Here is a 20,241-nt window from a genome sequence, read left to right on the forward strand (position 1 = left end):
GCTTATATAATTGTGAAACCTGTTACATGTCTCCTTGTTTCTCTTTCAGAGTCGTATCTCTTATGCCAGGCAGAACTTTAGGGAAGATAGTGAGCCAAACCATTTTGAGGACAGCGAGATGACCCCAAGGTCCTGTCTTGATGAAGACAGTGAGTTGAAGCTACTCACCAGCAGGCGTGAGACAACCTCTGTGTAGTCGCTGCCTCAGTCAGTTCGACTTCTTCAGTCTCAACTTAAAGCGGAAAGGCTTGCTTCTGCTCAGCTCCGACTTGAAGTCAAAGATGCAATGAAGATGCACTACACCACGACACTAAAAGCAGCGTCAAACAATCTGTCGGCATATGTCACCTAAGGCGACAGATTTAGTGTCGGTAAAGACCTTTTCCGACAGAAAGGAGCTGTCGCCTATAGTCGTGCCGGGAAAGGTCTATGGTGACAGATAAAACTATGCCGACAGACATTATGACAATGCTAGTGAGATCTACACCGACAGACATTTCTACACCGACAGACACCACAACACCGACAGATAATCTGACAATGTGCTATCCCGACAGATATAGCAATGTCCATTGTTATGGCGACAATCCATATGTTAGTGTGATATGCCGACAAAAAGTGCAACATCCAATAATTTCCCAACACATTTGTTGCCTGGGTAATACATTTCAGCACAGATGCAAATAAACCATATTTTAACATTAAATCACATTCATAATATTTAATTCATGTTTAGTACACAATGCATATACACAATTGCACTCTTCTATTCATCACAAACTGCCATTCATCCATACATTCATTCAACATATATAAAGATTCATTTGTTTTCTTCGCTCAAGATAGCTACAACCATCAAGGAAATACATCAGTTTGACATACAAGACAAGTTGTTGCAAAATTTGATGGCTAAGATCCTAAGAGACCAATTGTTCGATCACTGACTACTACAAATTTGATGGCAGAGACCAATTCTTCGATCACCAAGCCAACATGAACTTTTGTATGAACAAAAGGTGTCAACCATGTTATCAACAAAAGCGATCACGGAGCATCTTAGATCAACTTGTGGACTTGCTATTTTCTGCCATTTGTCCCTGCAAAAGAACTTACTGCCTTGCTAGATAAAAGCACCAAATAGTCATAAATAGAAAAACCTTTACACACTCTACAGAGTAATAAATCAATCATGGCATGCCACCTTTGAAGAAACCAATAGAGCTCTATCGCCAGGTATAACAACAGCAACAAGGGACATACTTGGTCAAGCTTGATGTAAAGTATCCAATAGTTTCTGCATAAGGTAAAACAAATCTGGGTGTAAGCTGGCACATATACCGACATAAACATTAACATGAAAAATTTATTTGTAATCTAAATAAGTAGCGTAGGATCCTAAATATATACCAGGATAGTTTAGCAATGCAAATAATATAGCTGTCTGAATTACCATCGTCGGCCAGCAGTTCAAGTATGGTAATAATACAATGGCATTCCTGACATGACTCGTGGCCCTATTTTGGAAGGTTAAATATGTAAATGGCAAGCAAACATACAAGGAACTGGGAAAGTATCAATGCATTGTTTCTTTTGTAGTATCATGTCCGAATAGAGATACTAATTTTTGGACAGCAAACTTGAGGTGGTCGCTGCTCTCAAACTGCCCAGTAAAAATACACAAATAAATACTCTCTAGAAAGCTTAAGAAGTACACTATAACTTCTATTTGGAGACTAAGTCAAAATTCAACGTGTATCAAACCGATATTTAACCCAAATCTTACTACACCATAACTATTACGAGGTGATTGAACTGCTTTTTGAAACTGCAATAAACGCTGGAGATGAACATCTTCTAGCAAGCAACAAAATTGCCATACCAGCAGATACAAACAGATGTTGCATCCTAATCCACCCACTATAGCCACAATGTTGTAGTGACCTAAACAAACTGGTACTGGTGTACTTCCGTTCTTAGTGTAACTGTAGAATATAGTAGGCTGACACAAATAGGATGTGGTCTGGCTAAAACAACAACTTTTAAACCGTCAGCATATCTTATTTGGTTACCTAGAAAATTTTCAAGTTGTTACCCCTGAGCATTTTCCTGTCAGCAAGTTCAGTAGCTCAACTGAACAATTATGTTGGAATTGAGAATAAAATCATATATAGAAGCTCCCTTTGTACCTCTGAATATATAAGGTGTAGTAGATTAGAAACAAATTACCTTATCTTTGTGGCTAGATCTTTATCTGTACTAGCTTGAAAAAGCATGGCATATAAAAAAGGAGATTCCAAAAGAATGTTGGGCAGGAAAATAAAGTTCCATCTTTTTCCTCAGGCGATAACACAGAGTAGTTTTGCTAGCATTAGTTCCATACTTCCATGATAGTTGTTCTAGAAGTGCACAATGATGCTTTGCTAGACTGAAAAGAAACAACACTTTCTTAGTTCACTTGCATAGTACTAAATGCAGAATCAAATTGGCAGCAAGCATGCAGCATCAACATTGCTACAAAGGTTGCTTTGAGAAGTAATAGAAGAGCCTTAACATTACCAGCCATGGAATAAACATTTTGTCTGAAAACAATGAATGATAAATAATTACGCGACCATCTGATTCAGGTGCTTATGATGCATAATGCCACCTCACCCTTGCCAGCCTTGGCATGCCCACCGTATTTGTCCAAAGAACAAAATGAAAATGTTTGTCCATAATGGTTTTTAAATGGTTCCTTTCTTGCATGATTGAAATACGGATTCAAAGGGATCGCCATCGCATCTTCAAAAACATGACTGGTGCATATGTTGTAAATATACTTATTCTATTTCTTGTTGACTTAATGATCTCAATTAGGTGGTACAGCTTCTAGTGTTGTTGTTAGAGCTTTAATGTTTTTGTTAGATAAAATTTGGGTCTAGAACGTGCAGGTTTAGTGAAAATTGTCTAACGCAGTTTTTGGATGCTTTCAGTGAGTACTGGATTGCAGAGTAGAACTTTTTTTTCAGCAAAATACAGAGTATGATTATCTTTTTGAGCAATATACAGAGTACATTATAGACTACAGACTGAACATGGATGAGTACTTAACTAGGAAATGTAATGTTCGCACTGGTGGTTTATGCAAAACCATAAAAGTGTGTGATCACATGCAAAACAGAGATAAAAACATGGGGTTTTGCATAAAACGATCAGGCTTTGCAGCCTTGACACATCCAATGGTCCAGGTGGCCGGATTGCATATCTTATGTGAAGCCCAAAAATCACGCTAGTCTCCCCCAGGAAGTTTGAGACTAAAAAAGGGCTTCTAGCCATAATGAACCAATTGTCGATACACATCATGATTGTGCTATATTTCTTTAGCTGAGCAAATCCAAGCAGTACATACCTCGGGCATTAGCACCCAGCATGGTTGGGGATCCTTGCAGGCTGCAAAGGGAAATAGGAAGATTGAGACCCAATCATTTCAACGGTAGTAGTAATTAGTAAATAGTGAAACCTGAGACTAGATGCTAGATATAAATGTGATAAGAGAAGGGAGAGGCCTCAGAGGTTGAGCTCAGCTACAAGCATACAGTCCACAAGCTCCAGAACATCCCCAAAAATAGTCAAACCTCATTAAAGTTGACATCAGATGCAAAGTTCTACCTATGAGCAGAAAGCTAGCCTGAACTAAAACCAGTAACATGTTTCTAGATAGGCACGACACCCATGGAAGAGCAAGTGACATATAACGAAATCTCGTTGAATCCACAAAACACCCAGGCCAAGACATGGTGGACAAATCTACTAATCATCGTGCACAGTCTTTTAGAAAGCATTCTCTGAAACAGAAGCTGTTGCAGAAACAGAAGCTGTTGCAGAACACATCCCAAAACAACAACAAGAAAAACAACATTAAAATAACATGACGGTTCTAATCAAGAACGAAGAGTTGCAAGTTGTAACAGATCTAAGTAAATAAAAAGTGTAGATGGGACTGTAAGAATTACGTAAACATATAATAACATAGCATGTAACACTAGTCAGTAAAATATATATACTTCAATCTGTCCAGAAATCAACTAAATACTTAATTTACCCTAACCGTATAATGAGAGATGGATGATTAGTACTCTAAAATCTCCAATCTCAAATAGACTGACATGATCTTGTTCAGATAATCGATGAACCAAAAAGATTTCAGGGGCAATCACATTCATGGACAAACGAGAAATAACATATGAAGCAGAAAAGAAAAGGATGGATCTGTTTTCAAGCTTACCTGCAGGGGCTGAATTTTGGGGCCCTCACTGGTGGTGCAAAAGGGATGGCGGGGCAGAACCTCTGAATGCAGAGGGCAGGGTGGCTCCTCAGTTGCGGACAGCGTCACCGTGGGTTAGATCGAACCTTCAGGTGGCACTGCAGGTAGTCAGAGAAGCAGAGGCATGAGCACATCAGCCTGATGAATCTTACCTACAGTGGCCTGGATCTTGAGGGAGTACGGCGAGGCTGCTCGGCGGCGGTCAACTACACGCTGGCGGTTGGCGGCGCGGATCCTCGACGGCGGTCGACTTGACTCCTCGGCTATGTGCGGTGGAGGGGATCCTCTGCTGCGACGATGAGGCGGCACCTTGGGCTTGGACCGTGGGGAAGCACCACATGGTAGAAGGAAGCTTCGGGAAGTGCCACCGTTGATGGGAAAGGAGGCAGCGCGAGCAAATCGGCAGGCAGGTCAGAGAACGGCGGCGGCAGCGGCGGGTGACCTAGGTTTAGGTGGGAGTGTGGCGTGGGAGTAAGAGATAAGATGGGGCAGGGGATTGAGCAGACCGGGACAGTCCCTCACGCGCAACTTGTCCCGTGCAGCCCAAAATAGGTGGGCCAGGCCCAAAACTACGCCGACACTCTTTCTATCGCAAAGCAAGAGCGACAGATAATGTAACAACAAAAATCTTATACCGACACATAGTATGTCTGCAAACCGGTCATGCATTACCGACACACAGATCATCGAAAGACCAGAGCAACCTCGATCATTAGTGTGTCGGCATTGTTACGGACAAATAATGTGTCGGTAATGTACACCTATACCAACAGATGCATGTCTTTGTTGTGGTGTCGTGGTGTAGTGATGTCAGAGGACTGCCGTGCGCACCATCATGCCTTAAATCTAGTGTTGATGCATCTATCGTTGACACAACTGAGGTCTACTCAGCTTCTTCAGCTGTTTGGGGGGCCTGACCTGGCCAGGCCTAGTGCCTTCTGAAGTGCTCTCAGTTTTGTATATTCTTTTGTCGTCGCGTTTATTTGCACTAGTGGCGAACTTTGATGCCCAGTGGATGTAATATGTGTGATAGCCGTGATAGCCTAGCGTAAGTTGCTTGCTTATTTATTTCCTTGTTGTCTTGTTTATTTGTTTGCTTGTAGTCATTGCAGTTCTTTTTCCGCGGTTTGCTAGTGGCTGCAATAACCTATTTTTTTAAACTAGGCCGCAATAACCATGGGTAATATTTACTGTAGTGACACTGGGCCTCCTACGGGCCATAGAAACAGTGGGCCATCTACGGGCTGTAGAAACAATGGGCCTTCTATGGGCCATAGAAACAATGGTCCTTTTACGGGCCGTATCATCAATGGGCCTTATACGGGCAGTATGATCGATTGGCCAAACATGGGCCAATAACATGCCGCATTATGGCCGTAAACGGGCTAGAGTTGGAATCGTCCGTTCATGGGCCGACCATAACAGGCCATCATTAATAGGCCGTATTTCATGACGCTATGAAAACGGCCCAACGTGTTAACGAACCACAAATGGGCTGACTGTAACCACGGGCTGAATTTGGCCCATAAACAGAAAATGACAGTAACAGGCCGTAAGTAAACGAATGCTGGAAATGAGCCCAAGAATAAATGGGCTCTGAGAAGGCCAAAAGATAACATGGGCTGGAAACGGCCCAACGGAATAACGGGCCCTTAATGGGTATAAAGTGATACACTCATTACGGGCCAGTTTCACCATGGGCCGTTAATGGGTATAAAGTAATACACTGTTCATTATGGGCCAGTTTCACCACGGGCCGTTAATAGGCCAAGAGTTACATAGGGCCTCATATGGGCCGAAAGACGTCATGGGCCATACATGGGCCAGAAGTGAAAATGGGCTGGAATCATATTGGGTGGCCCAGATGACGCTATTGGACCTAATTCGGATAGGGTGTAACGGGCCTTGGGTTAGCGGGCTGTAAATGGGCTATATGTGAATAGGCCGTTAACAGGCTTTACATGGGCCGGCCCGCCACCTTTTGACCAAGTCAAACGGGCCGGCCTTTTCACAGGAATGGGCCTCTGTTGGGCCGTGCCACGTGTCGACGTATCATAGACGCCTTCTGTCCAATGAGTGGATGACATCTGTCCCAACGGTGAGCCGACACGTGTTTCCTCTAGCCAATGATGATTTTACATGTGGAAAATCCCCATTGGTCGGGGCTGTTAACGGGTTATCGGATCCAAAACCCGACCCGATAAGTTAACGGCGTTCCGTTATGGTGGATGCCACGTGTCGGTCACCCTTGACGAAAGCACTTCTGTGATGGGTGATTTATCATCATGGAAGTGGACACTTCCGTGATGATAATTTTGGTAATGTCATGGAACACTTCTACGACAGCACAGGTATGACTATCTTGATTCTGTCATAAATTTGTCATTGATGTACATGCATGACAAAAAACGCGACCTACTGTGACAAACACGTATCATCACGGAAGTGTATTTTTTTGTAGTCCTCCACCCACTCTTCATTCATGGAGTGAGCCATCAGAATAAACCTACACTTCCACTACTCATTTTCTGAGAGAGAACCACCTACTCATGTGTTGAGGCCAAGATATTCCAATCCTATCATATGAATCTTGATCTCTAGCCTTTCCCAAGTTGCTTTCCACTCAAATCATCTGTCCACCATAGCCAAATCTGCGAGAGAGAGTTGAGTGTTGGGGAGACTATCATTTGAAGCACAAGAGCAAGGAGTTCATCAACAACACACCATCTATTACCTTTTGGAGAGTGGTGTCTCCTAGATTGGTTAGGTGTCACTTGGGAGCCTCCGTCAAGATTGTGGAGTTGAACCAAGGAGTTTGTAAGGGCAAGGAGATTGCCTACTTCGTGAAGATCTACCCTAGTGACGCAAGTCCTTCGTGGGCAATGGCCATGATGGGATAGACAAGGTTGCTTCTTTGTGGACCCTTCGTGGGTGGAGCCCTCCATGGACTCGCGCAACTATTACCCTTCGCGGGTTGAAGTCTCCATCCACGTGGATGTACGATAGCACCACCTACCGGAACCATGCCAAAATTCTTCATGTCTCCAATTGCGTTTGTACACTCCAATCCCATCTCTTTACTTGCTTGCAAGTTGCACTCCAATCCTGCTCATATACTCGCTGCATGCTTACTTCAATTGCATTGTGTGAGCTTGAAATTGTGTCGATCTACCACCTCAACTTGAAAAACTTAAAAACTGCCAACTTTGTTTGTTGAGGGTCTAATCACCCCCCTCTAGACACCCCTTGTCAATCGTTTCAATAACCAATAGCAGAACCTAGATGCCCATATTGGCTCCTACATATTCTATGAAGATCTTTATCGGTCGAACCGTTATGAAAACATACATAATTCCCTTTGTCCATCTGTATGTTACTTGCCCGAGATTCGATCGTCGGTATCCACATACCTAGTTCAATCTTGTTACCAGCAGGTGTCTTTACTCGTTTCGTAATACATCATCTTGTAACTAACTCGTTAGTCACTTTGCTTGCAAGGCTTCTTATAATGTGCATTACTGAGAGGGCCCAGAGATACCTCTCCGATTTCTGAGTGAAAAATCCTAATCTCGATCTATGCCAACCCAACAAACACCTTCGGAGATACCTATAGAGCATGTTTATAATCACCCAGTTACGTTGTGACGTTTGATAGCACACAAGGTATTCCTCCGGTATCCGGGAGTTGCATAATCTCATAGTCGAAGGAATATGTATTTGACATGAAGAAAGCAATAGCAATAAAACTGAATGATCAATATGCTAAGCTAACAGATGGGTCTTGTCCATCACATCATTCTCCTAATGATGTGATCCCGTTCATCAAATGACAACACATGTCTATGGTTAGGAAACTTAATCATCTTTGATTAACGAGCTAGTCTAGTAGAGGCTTACTAGGGACATGGTGTTTTGTCTATGTATCCACACATGTATCAAGTTTCCAGTTAATACAATTCTAGCATGAATAATAAACATTTATCATGATATAAGGAAATATAAAATAACAACTTTATTATTGCCTCTAGGGCATATTTCCTTCAGTCTCCCACTTGCACTAGAGTTAATAATCTAGTTCACATCGCCATATGATTTAACACCAATAGTTCACATCTTTATGTGATTAACACCCATAGTTCACATTGCCATGTGAGCAACACCCAAAGGGTTTACTAGAGTCAATAATCTAGTTCACATCGCTATGTGATTAACACCCAAAGATTACTAAGGTGTGATCATGTTTTGCTTGTGAGAGAAGTTTAGTCAATGGGTCTGCCAGATTCAGATCCGTATGTATTATGCAAATTTGTATGTCTACAATGCTCTGCATGGAGCTACTCCAGCAAATTGCTCCCATGTTCAATACGTATCTAGATTGAGACTTAGAGTCATCTAGATCACTGTAAAAGCTTGCATCGACGTAACTCTTTACGATGAACTCTTTATCACCTCCATAACCGAGAAACATTTCCTTAGTCCTCTTTAAGGTAACTAAGGATAATTTTTACCGCTGTCCAATGATCTAGTCTTGGATCACTATTGTACCCCCTTGCCAAACTCATGGCAAGGTACACAAAAGGTTTTGTACAGAACATGGCATCCTTTATAGAACCTATGGCTGAGGCATAGGGAATGGCTATCATTCTCTCTTTATCTTCTGCCATGGTCGGGTTTTGAGTCTTTACTCAACTTGACACCTTACAATACATGCAAGAACTCCTTCTTTGATGGGTCCATTTTGAACTCCTTCAAAATCTTGTCAAGGTATGTACTCATTTAAAGTCTTATCAAGCGTCTTGATCTATCTCTATAGATCTTGATGCCCAATATGTAAGCACCTTCACCGAGGTCTTTCATTGAAAAATTCTTATTCAAATATCCTTTTATGCTATCCATAAATTTACATGGTTTCCAATCAACAATATGTCATCCACATATAATATCAGAAATGCTATAGATCTCCCACTCACTTTCTTGTAAATACAGGCTTCACCATAAGTCTGTATAAAATAATATGCTTTGATCATCTTATCAAAGCGTATATTCCAACTGCAAGATGCTTGCACCAGTCCATAGATGGATCGCTGGAGTTTGCACACTTTGTTAGCACCTTTAGGATCGACAAAACCTTTTGGTTGCATCATATACAACTCTTATTTAAGAAATCCATTAAGGAATGCAGTTTTGACATCCATTTGCCAGATTTCATAAAATACGGTAATTGCTAACATGATTCGGACAGACTTAAGCATCGCTACGAGTGAGAAAATCTCATCATAGTCAACTCCTTGAACTTGTCGAAAAACATTTTGCAACAAGTTGAGCTTTGTAGATAGTAAAACTACCATCAGTGTACGTCTTCCTCTTGAAGATCCATTTATTCTCTGCCGATCATTGGGCAAGTCCAGCGAAGTCCACACTTTGTTCTCATACATGGATCCTATTTCAGATTTCATGGCCTCAAGCCATCTGTCGGAATTTGGGCTCATCATAGCTTCTTCATAGTTTGTAGGTTGGCCATAGTCTAATGACTTTCAGGACAGGATTACCGTACCACTCTGGTGCGGAACGTGCTCTCTTCGACCTACGAGGTCCAGTAGTAATTTGATCCAAAGTTTCATGATCATCATCATTAGATTCCTCTCTAGTTGGTGTAGGCATCATGGGAACGGATTTCACTGATGTGATGCTTTCCAATTTGAGAGAAGGTACAATTGCCTCGTCAAGTTCTACTTTCCTCTCACTCATTTCTTTTGAGAGAAACTCCTTCTCTAGAAAGGTTCCATTCTCGGCAACAAAGATCTTGCCTTCGGATCTGTGGTAGAAAGTGTGCCCAATTGTTTCCTTAGGGTATCCTATGAAGATGCACTTCTCTGATTTGGGTTCGAGCTTATCAGGATGAAGCCTTTTGACATAAGTGTCGCAACCCCAAACTTTAAGAAATGACAACTTAGGTTTCTTGTCCAACCACAGTTCATACGGTGTTGTCTCAACAGATTTAGACGGTGCCCTATTTAACGTGAATGTGGTTGTATCTAATGCATAACCCCAAAACGATAGTGGTAAATCGATAAGAGACATCATAGATCGCACCATATCTAATAAAGTACGGTTACGACGTTCAGACACACCATTACGCTGTGGTGTGATTTGTGAAACTATTCCAAATTGTTTTAAATGAAGGCCAAACTTGTAACTCAAATATTCGCCTTCGCGATCAGTTTGTAGAAACTTTATTTTCTTGCTACGATGATCCTCCACTTCACTCTGAAATTCTTTGAACTTTTCAAATGTTTCAGACTTGTGTTTCATTAAGTGGATATACCCATATTTGCTCAGATCATCTGTGATGGTCAGAAAAAAACGATACCCTCCGCGTGCTTCAATACTCATCGGACCACATACATTGATATGTATTATATCCAATAAGTCATCAGATCGCTCCATTGTTCCGGAGAATGGAGTTTTACTCAGCTTGCCTATGAGGCATGGTTTGCAAGTAATGATTCATAATCAAGTGATTCCAAAAGTCCATCTGCATGGAGTTTCTTCATGCGCTTTACACCAACATGACCTAAACGGCAGTGCCACAAGTATGTTGCACTGTCATTATCAACTTTACATCTTTTGGCATCAATATTATGAATATGTGTATTACTACGATCGAGATTCAATAAACCATTTACATTGGGTGTATGACCATAGAAGGTTTTATTCATGTAAACAGAACAACAATTATTCTTTGACTTAAATGAATAACCGTATTGCAATAAACATGATCCAATCATATTCATGCTCAACGCAAACACCAAGTAACATTTATTTAGGTTCAACACTAATCCCGAAGGTAGAGGGAGTATTCCATGGTGATCTTATCAACCTTGGAATCACTTCCAATACACATCTTCACCTCGTCCTCAACTAGTCTCTGTTCATTTTGTAACTCATGTTTCGAGTTACTAATCTTAGCAATTGAAACGGTATCAAATTCCCAGGTGTAGGATCGAAAGTATGTCTAGAGGGGGGGTGATTAGACTACTTGACCAAATAAAAACTTATCCTTTTCCCAATTTTAGTTCTTGGCAGATTTTAGCAACTTAGCACGGTTCAAGCAATCTTAACACAATTCAAGCAAGCATGCAAAGAGTATATGGGCAGCGGAAAGTAAAGCATGTAACTTGCAAGAATGTAAAGGGAAGGGTTTGGAGAGTGCAAACGCAATAGGAGACATGGATGTTTTTGTCATGGTTCTGATAGGTGGTGCTATCGTACATCCACGTTGATGGAGACTTCAACCCACGAAGCGTAACGGTTGCGCGAGTCCACGGAGGGCTCCACCCACAAAGGGTCCACGAAGAAGCAACCTTGTATATCCCACCATGGCCATCGCCCACGAAGGACTTGCCTCACTAGCGGTAGATCTTCACGAAGTAGGCGATCTCCTTGCCCTTACAAACTCATTGGTTCAACTTCACAATCTTGTCGGAGGCTCCCAAGTGACACCTAGCCAATCTAGGAGACACCACTCTCCAAGAAGTAACAAATGGTGTGTTGATGATGAACTCCTTGCTCTTGTGCTTCAAATGATAGTCTGCCCAACACTCAACTCTCTCTCACAGGATTTGGATTTGGTGGAAAGAAGATTTGAGTGGAAAGCAACTTGGGGAAGGCTAGAGATCAAGATTCATATGGTAGGAATGGAATATCTTTGCCTCAACACAAGTGTAGGTGGTTCTCTCTCAGAAAATGTATGCTGGAAGTGTAGGCACGTTCTGATGGCTCTCTCCACGAATGAAGAGGAGGTGGAGTGGTATATATAGCCTCCACACAAAATCTAACCATTACACACAACTTGCCAATCTCGGTGGGACCGAATTGATAAACTCGGTCGGACCGATTCAACAAATCTAGTGACCGTTAGGATTTTCGGTGGGACTGACATGCAACTCGGTAGGACCGATATGGTTAGGGTTAGGGCATAAGGTAATCTCGGTGAGACCGATTACACAAACTCGGTGAGACCGATTTTGGTAATAAGATAACCAGAGAGTTGGTCAGGTAAACTCAGTGGGACCGATTCGCTCATTTCGGTGAGACCGAAATGTTACAAAAGGGAAACAGAGAGTTTACATTGCAATCTCGGTGGGACCGAGATCCTTATTGGTGAGACCAATTTGCCTAGGGTTTGTGGTAGTGGCTATGACATCTGAACTTGGTGGCGTCGGATAGAAAGAATCGGTGGGGCCGAGTTTGACTTTTGGGTTAGGTCATATGTGGATGTGAGAAAGTAGTTGAGGGCTTTGGAGCATATCACTAAGCATTTTGAGCAAGAAAGCCATTAAGCAACACCTCATCCCTCCTTGGTAGTATTGGCTTTTCCTATAGACTCAATGTGATCTTGGATCACTAAAATAGAAAATGTAGAGTCTTGAGCTTTGAGCTTGAGCCAATCCTTTTGTCCATAGCATTTTGAGGGGTCCACTTTTCTCATCCATGCCATGCCAATCATTGAGCTTTCCTGAAATATTTATCTTGAAATAGCATTAGCTCAATGAGTTATATGTTGTTAGGAATTACCAAAACCACCTAGGGATAGTTGCACTTTTAATCTCCCCCTTTTTGGTAATTGATGACAACATATAGATCAAAGCTTCGACAAATGATAATAAGAGTGAAAAACATTGTCGCTTTGAGAAGTATGTGAAAAGCAAGAGCTCCCCCTAAATTTGTGCATAGTTTAAGATTTGCTTTGGACTACAAATGCACAAAGAGTTAGGATCATGGGTTACTCTTCCATGTCACATACATCTTGGTGGAGCGCTCAAAATGATAATAATTAAATACATTCACTCATCACCAAGCAAAGTGAATGATCATATAGAGATATAAAAGGATAATGTCATCCAACAAGCATTAAGGTAGCATATGATCAAACACATGATCATCCAAGTATCTCACAGAAGCATAGAGTATCTCAAACAAGCAAATAACAAAGTTCAACCACCAAAAAGCAAAACAAGAAAGAACAAAAGCAACACTCTCTCTCAAATCCTATGATCTATACATTTTCTCCCCCTTTGGCAACAAGTTACCAAAAAGTTCATAAAAAATGCATAGTGCTAGATTGACTCTCAGGCTTGGTATTCAGATGGTGATGTAGATAGAACTCCAAGGACGAAGGCATCAGTTGATGTAGATGGAGGTGGTGGAGTGGGTGCTGGAGCTGGATGCACAGAAGCTGTAGCTGGTGCAGATGATGTGGCTCTGGTGTTTGGAACAGGCACTGCAGCTGATCTTTGACTCCTGGGCACTCTAGCAAAAGCATCAGTGGTAGACTTGCCCTTCTTCTCCCGCACTTCATCCTGGAGTTGCTCAACAACTGACTGTATCTCAGTGACCTTCACATCCAAATCATAGAACTTCCGCTCCATGATCCTCTCCAGGCTCTCCCGGTTTTGAGTCAGGGTGGCCAATCTCTTCTCAATCCTTAGAGTGGAGGCAATCAAGTAGCCAAGCTGATCTTGCTTGCTCTGCAGGAAGTACTGAGATGCCTCATCAATGGTTGGCATCTTTGCAGCCTTTTCAGTCCTTGTCTTCTCCTTCTTTTCTTGTGCTTGTACAGAGGATGACTCATTTTCATCCATCACAACAGTGTTGTCCTCAAAGTCTGGGTAGATGGGCATGTGTTCCTTGTCCAAGAGATATGTGCCAGTGCCCATCTTGGAGTTGATTAGATCCTGGATCTGAGGGGCATACCCACAACTTCTCTTCTAATCTGCAGCTGTCCTCTTGATAGTTTCCACGATTAGGCTCATGACTTTGAACTTTTGAGGCACATAAAATATGTGAAGCAGGTTGATTGCATGGCCTCTGATCATCTTGTGATCACCTGACTTTGGCAATAGAGTATGCTTGAGGATCCAGTTGATTGTTGGCAAACCTGACAGAAGGTAATGTACTGATCCAAATTTGTGTGTCTCAACAGCAGCATCTGGGATCTCTCTATACATATGTGCCATGGAGTTGTGATCCTTCTTCTTCTTGGCATAGACATCCAAGTCATCCTCATTCTCCTGAGGATCATTGATCAATTTTGCCCCTTCTTCAACTGTTGATTGGTACCTAGTACCTTCAGACATCCATACAATCCTTCCATCTGGGTAGAAGTGAGCTCTGGAGTAGAACTGCATAATAAGCTCATCATTCCACTTTGTGAGCTTCTGCCCAACAAAGTCCTCTACCCCACAAGACTTGAAACTAGCATAGACTCCAGGATAGTGCTCTTCATTTTCCCTGATGTACTTCCAGTCCACCCATCTCATATCACAGACTATGAGCTTCTTGTCAAGCAACACTGTCTCATAGAAGTCCTGCTGTTCCTTTGTATGGAACCTGTAGTCCACAACAGTTCTCCTCCTGACTGCATAGGGATCAGTCAATCTCCACTGTCTGAGTCCTGCATCCATCCCGAGCTTCATGTCCTCAGCTACTGGATGAACATCATTGTGATCTGGAATTTTTGGCTTCAACTTCATCAAGACATGTGACTCATCTTCTTAATCTTCTGCTATAGCAGCTTCAGGCACTGGGGCCTTGTTCTTCTCTGCAGCTGGAATACTCCTAGTGTTCCTCTTGGGTGCAGACTTGGGTTTTGGAGCAGCTACTTTGGGAGCTTCCTTGGGCTTGGATGGAGCAGCCCCTGACCTGATAGCAACTCCCATAAGCTTTTGAGCTTTAGGTGCTGGTGCAGAAACCTCTTCCTCTTCTTCTTCCATCATTGAGGGCTTACGAACAACTCTGGCCATGGTCTTCTTGACCCTTTCCTTCCTTTTCCTTTCAGCCACAACTGGTTCTTTGGGTTCAGATCCCAAAGTTTCTTGAGTGGATGCTCTGGCCTTTGACATGGGAACTCTCTTGGCAGGAACCTTTGTCTTCATTCCTAGCTTGGTGGCAGCAGCTATGCCATATTCCTTCTTCAGGACTTTCTTCTTTGAGGTGGCCTCATCCTCAACAGCCACATAGTCTTCATCCTCAGAATCTGAGGTTCTCTTCTTTCTGGCCCTGGTGGCTTCCTTTGGCATGCTGCTGGGTGTGCTCCTGCTTCCATCATCATAGCTGCTAGAGGGACTAGTGCCCTCACTCATCTGAACCTGCTCCTCAGACTTGTTCTGACTGTCACTCTGATCTGTCATGATGCAAACACTGACACCTGTCCCTGTGAATAGATATAAATGAGATAGACAGGATGAGCATCACAAAGTACAGATGTTTTTGCAAAAGAATGACTCAAAAACTTAGTTTTAGTTTTCCACAGAAAGCATTTCGGATCTACCGATTTGAAAACTCGGTGATACCGAAGCAGCTTTTGGAACCTAAACTTGTGAACTCGGTCAGACTGAGTCACAGTTCGGTGGCACCAAGACTGCTAGGGTTTCACAAAGTCCTAAACTCGGTCACGCCGATTTGTAATTCTCGGTCAGACCGAGAATCACATGTGCAATGGCCTTAGCCAAATCGGTGGAACCGAGTTCTACAACTCGGTTGGTCCGAGATGATTTTGGCGGAAACCTAACCCTAAATTTTCAATCCACAACTAAACTATGGAGTGATTTCGCTGGATAGGGTGATCTCAATCGTGGCAAGATACATGGCAAAACAATGTGCTAGGAATCGGAGTGAGATTAGCACAAGGATCAAGTCCATACCCTAGTGCGGTGATGGACTTGCTACGGCGGCAACGACGGAGATGATTCCCGTTGACGGCGGCCGAGACTAGCGGCGGGAGGCAGCTGGCGACGAGGAGGACGAACCGGAGACCCAGGGAGGCAGAGCAGGCTGAGCGCGGGCGAAGGGGTTCAGAGAAATTTCCAAATTTTGGCCCGGGGATATATATAGCCTGACCCTGTCGGTGTGACCGAGTGGAACAACTCGGTGGCACCGAGATGCATAACTGCAAGCAGTTACTGCAACTCGGTGTGACCGAAAAGTTCAAATCGATTGCACTGAGATTGAAAACCTAGATCGACTTAGTGATCTTGGTATGACCAAAATGGAAGAATCGGTCAGACCGAAACGCACAAAGAAGTTTTGGAAGTTTAATTCTATGACGAATCGGGGACTCCAAGTTCTCCTCACACAGAGTGGGTCGAATCTGACTTGATCAAACTTTGTGATGTAGCATGAATAGAGTTTGAGACAAGAAAAGCATAGATAGCTAGAGAGGGTTCTTAGGCATTCTTGTCCATCCACTTGGCAAAAGAAAAGAAACCAAACAATCAAAACTACAAGTGGATGTCCTCGAATGAGTAAAATATGCAACCAGCATGCTCACACAATAAAATGGCAAATGAAATATGTGGAAAAGCATGCACAACCAATTCTAGCATCTATCAAGCAATTTGCGATGACTAGGTCATCTATATATGAGTATATTGACTTAGGAGTCAAATGAGAACATTTGATCATAGGTCATACTCATCGTTTAAGCACAAGTGGGGGTTACCACTTTTACATAAAGCATTGTTGTGTTCACACCATTAGAGTTGCTTTGACTCAATTCTTAGAGTAAATCTCCCCCTAGATGTGAGATCCCCCCTAAGAGGGATGAACTAACCTTGGGTTTTGTTGATGATGACTTCATGTAGGTGTTGAAGATGTGGATGCTCAATGTTGATGTAGATCATTTGTAGCAATCCTTTGGAGTGAGTTGCACTTTCAATACCTACACGGGTTAGTCCCACAAGGAAAAAACAAGGATATCCATAGACATAGAGTGATGCACACACAAGATGATGTCTATGAAAGCATTAGGTTACCTTGTCCCTTGTCTTACCAACAAGAGGGTCTGTGACTCCATGAACTGGTGCAAGATGTGGAAGTTGATTGCACTTGTTCTTGCCAAAATGATAAGAGTGAAGTATGTTGGCGGAGTCACACTCAAAAACTCTCTAGTTCTTCTTCTTCGGGATCCACATCATCTTGATGGGAATCCTTAGAGTTGTAGTCATACTTGATGAAGTAGAACTTGATGTAGTCTTGGGAACCCACTTGACCAAGGCCTTAGGAGCTTCTTCAAATGCATCAATCTCCTCTTGAAGGTTATCCTTGCCTTTTTACTTGTGGTCTTGTGGTGGAAGATAATCTTGAGCTTGTGTCCCTTTGAAACAAGTAGGATCATACTTCTCTTGTTGAGGAACAAACTTCGTCTTGGGGTATTGATCTTCTTCCCACTCAACTCCATTGGCATTGAACTTTTGTTCAAAACCAACACCTTGGTTCTTCCGGTGCCTTCCTTGCTTGTGTATAATCTCCTCGAATTGCTTACTCCCAGCAAGGCTCTTGTAAACACCTTTCTCTATAATTCCCTTCAATAAGCTATTTTCTTGCTCAAGTGTAACTTGGCTAAGAGAATCATTAGTGGAATCAACAGAACTACTAGAAGTAACAACATTGGATTTAGCATGATTATTGTTACTACTAGAGGAAGAATCTTTCTTGTTCTTGTTACTAGACTTGACTTGAGGCGTGTAAGTAGATATGAGTAAATGCTTGGCAACGTAAGAAGAACTTTTGTTGCGAATATCATCATTGATTGCCTTTAAGAACTCATGCTCTTGCTCAAGGTTGAGCTTTTCAAAGCGTAACTTCTCACGAGTCCTTAAAAGTTCTCGATGATCTTCTAAGATAGTTTCATGAGCTAACTTAAAAGTGTTTAGTTCTTTAGTTAGAAGCTCAATATTCTCCTTATCATTGTCATTCGTTTTATCTTGATTAGCATGATTAATTGATGTTTCATCATAGTATTCATCACTATAGCTGTCAACAAGTAAATCATCATCACCTAACAAGTCATCTTCATCACTATCAACATACTTGGGGTGTGATACCTTTGGGCCTTTAGCCATGAAGCATCTTCCAAGTCGTTCATTTGGTGAATCAAATATGTCATAGGAGTTGGTTGACACAAGTGCTAGACCGGCAACACCTTCATCTTGAGTATATTCGGAGTTGGAGTGATAGCTTCTCTCGGAGTGATTGTCGGAGTCGGAGCCGAATACCCATTCACCAACATGAGCTTGATGTCTTCGTTTTGTGTCGCTCCTTGATGACTTGTCCTTCCTTTCCGAATCCTTGCTTCTCCAAGATGTTCTTCGTTCATAATGATCATCTCTACTCCTTCTCTCTCTTGGTGGTGATTCTTCTCTTCTACTTCTTCTTTTTGGAGAGTCTTCTCTTCTTCTGTAGGGTGCCATACACTCATTGGAGTAGTGTATGGGTGTTTCACAATTGTAGCAATTACGCTCTCGACTAGAAGATCTTTTGTCATTGTAGGATCTTGACTTGGAACTTCTCTCTTTGCTTCTACTCTTGTAGAAGTTGTTGAAGTTCTTCACCATTAGGCTCAATTTTTCATTGAAGGTTTGTTTCTCACTTGATGATGTGGGAGCTTCACATGAGGCTTTGTAAGCACCACTTGACTTGTTGTGGAGCTCCTCCTTATCCTTGAGTGACATCTCATGAGCAACAATTCTTCCAATGACTTCCGTTGGCTTGAGATCTTTGTAATCGGGCATCATTTGGATCAATGTGCACACGGTATCATATTTTCCTTCCAAAGCTCTTAGGATCTTCTTGATGATGAATTTGTCGGTCATCTCTTCACTTCCTAAGCCGGCAATCTCATTTGTGATAAGAGCAAGCCTATAGTACATTTCAGCGACACCTGCACCATCCTTAATTTTGAACTTGTCAAGTTGACTTTGAAGCACATCCAAATTGGATTCCTTGACGGAGTCGGTACCTTCATGCATATCAATCAAAGTATCCCAAATTTCCTTTGCATTCTCAAGATGACTGATTTTGTTGAATTCTTCCGGGCACAATCCATTGAAGAGGGTATCACACGCTTGAGCATTGTATTGCAACATCTTCAACTCTTCTGCGGTAGCTTCACGGTTTGGTTCTCTCCCATCAAAGAATTCACCTTGCAAGACAATACACACAATAGCCCAAACGGCGGGGTTATGTCCAAGAATATGCATTTTCATCTTATGCTTCCAACTAGCAAAATTAGTACCATCAAAGTTAGGGCCTCTATGGTGGTAATTTCCCTCACTAGACGCCATACTCTCCTAGGTTGTGAAACCAAGGCTATGACTACCAAAAGCTATGGAAATCAAAGCAAATGGAGAGCCAAGCTCTGATACCACTTGTAGGATCGAAAGTATGTCTAGAGGGGGGTGATTAGACTACTTGACCAAATAAAAACTTATCATTTTCCCAATTTTAGTTCTTGGCAGATTTTAGCAACTTAGCACGGTTCGAGCAATCTTAACACAATTCAAGCAAGCATGCAAAGAGTATATGAGCAGCGGAAAGTAAAGCATGCAACTTGCAAGAATGTAAAGGGAAGGGTTTGGAGAGTGCAAACGCAATAGGAGACACGGATGTTTTTGTCGTGATTCCGATAGGTGGTGCTATCGTACATCCACGTTGATGGAGACTTCAACCCACGAAGGGTAACAGTTGCACGAGTCCACGGAGGGCTCCACCCACGAAGGGTCCACGAAGAAGCAACCTTGTCTATCCCACCATGGCCATCGCCCACGAAGGACTTGCCTCACTAGCGGTAGATCTTCACGAATTAGGCGATCTCCTTGCCCTTACAAACTCCTTGGTTCAACTACACAATCTTGTCGGAGGCTCCCAAGTGAAACCTAGCCAATCTAGGAGACACCACTCTCCAAGAAGTAACAAATGGTGTGTTGATGATGAACTGCTTGCTCTTGTGCTTCAAATGATAGTCTCCCCAACACTCAACTCTCTCTCACAGGATTTGGATTTGGTGGAAAGAAGATTTGAGTGGAAAGCAACTTGGGTAAGGCTAGAGATCAAGATTCATATGGTAGGAATGGAATATCTTGGCCTCAACACAAGTG

The 20,241-nt window shown here is 42.4% G+C and overlaps 1 long non-coding RNA gene across 4 annotated transcripts; it reads right to left on the reverse strand.

Annotated features, from left to right (window-relative positions):
- Positions 1–763: 763 nt before the first annotated feature.
- Positions 764–4,845, reverse strand: LOC123116558 (uncharacterized). 4 transcript variants are annotated; one of them, XR_006457120.1, is made up of 5 exons: positions 4,265–4,845; positions 3,389–3,429; positions 2,227–2,425; positions 1,202–1,294; positions 764–1,120 (listed from the first exon to the last, which is right to left on the reverse strand). It is a non-coding gene; the product is annotated as an uncharacterized lncRNA (long non-coding RNA). The 4 variants fall into 4 exon arrangements; XR_006457118.1 differs by having other exon boundaries at positions 1,202–2,425; XR_006457119.1 differs by having other exon boundaries at positions 764–1,294; positions 4,265–4,844.
- Positions 4,846–20,241: the final 15,396 nt, after the last annotated feature.

Source organism: Triticum aestivum, chromosome 5B (assembly GCF_018294505.1).
Source record: "Triticum aestivum cultivar Chinese Spring chromosome 5B, IWGSC CS RefSeq v2.1, whole genome shotgun sequence".
NCBI classification, from domain to species: domain Eukaryota; kingdom Viridiplantae; phylum Streptophyta; class Magnoliopsida; order Poales; family Poaceae; genus Triticum; species Triticum aestivum.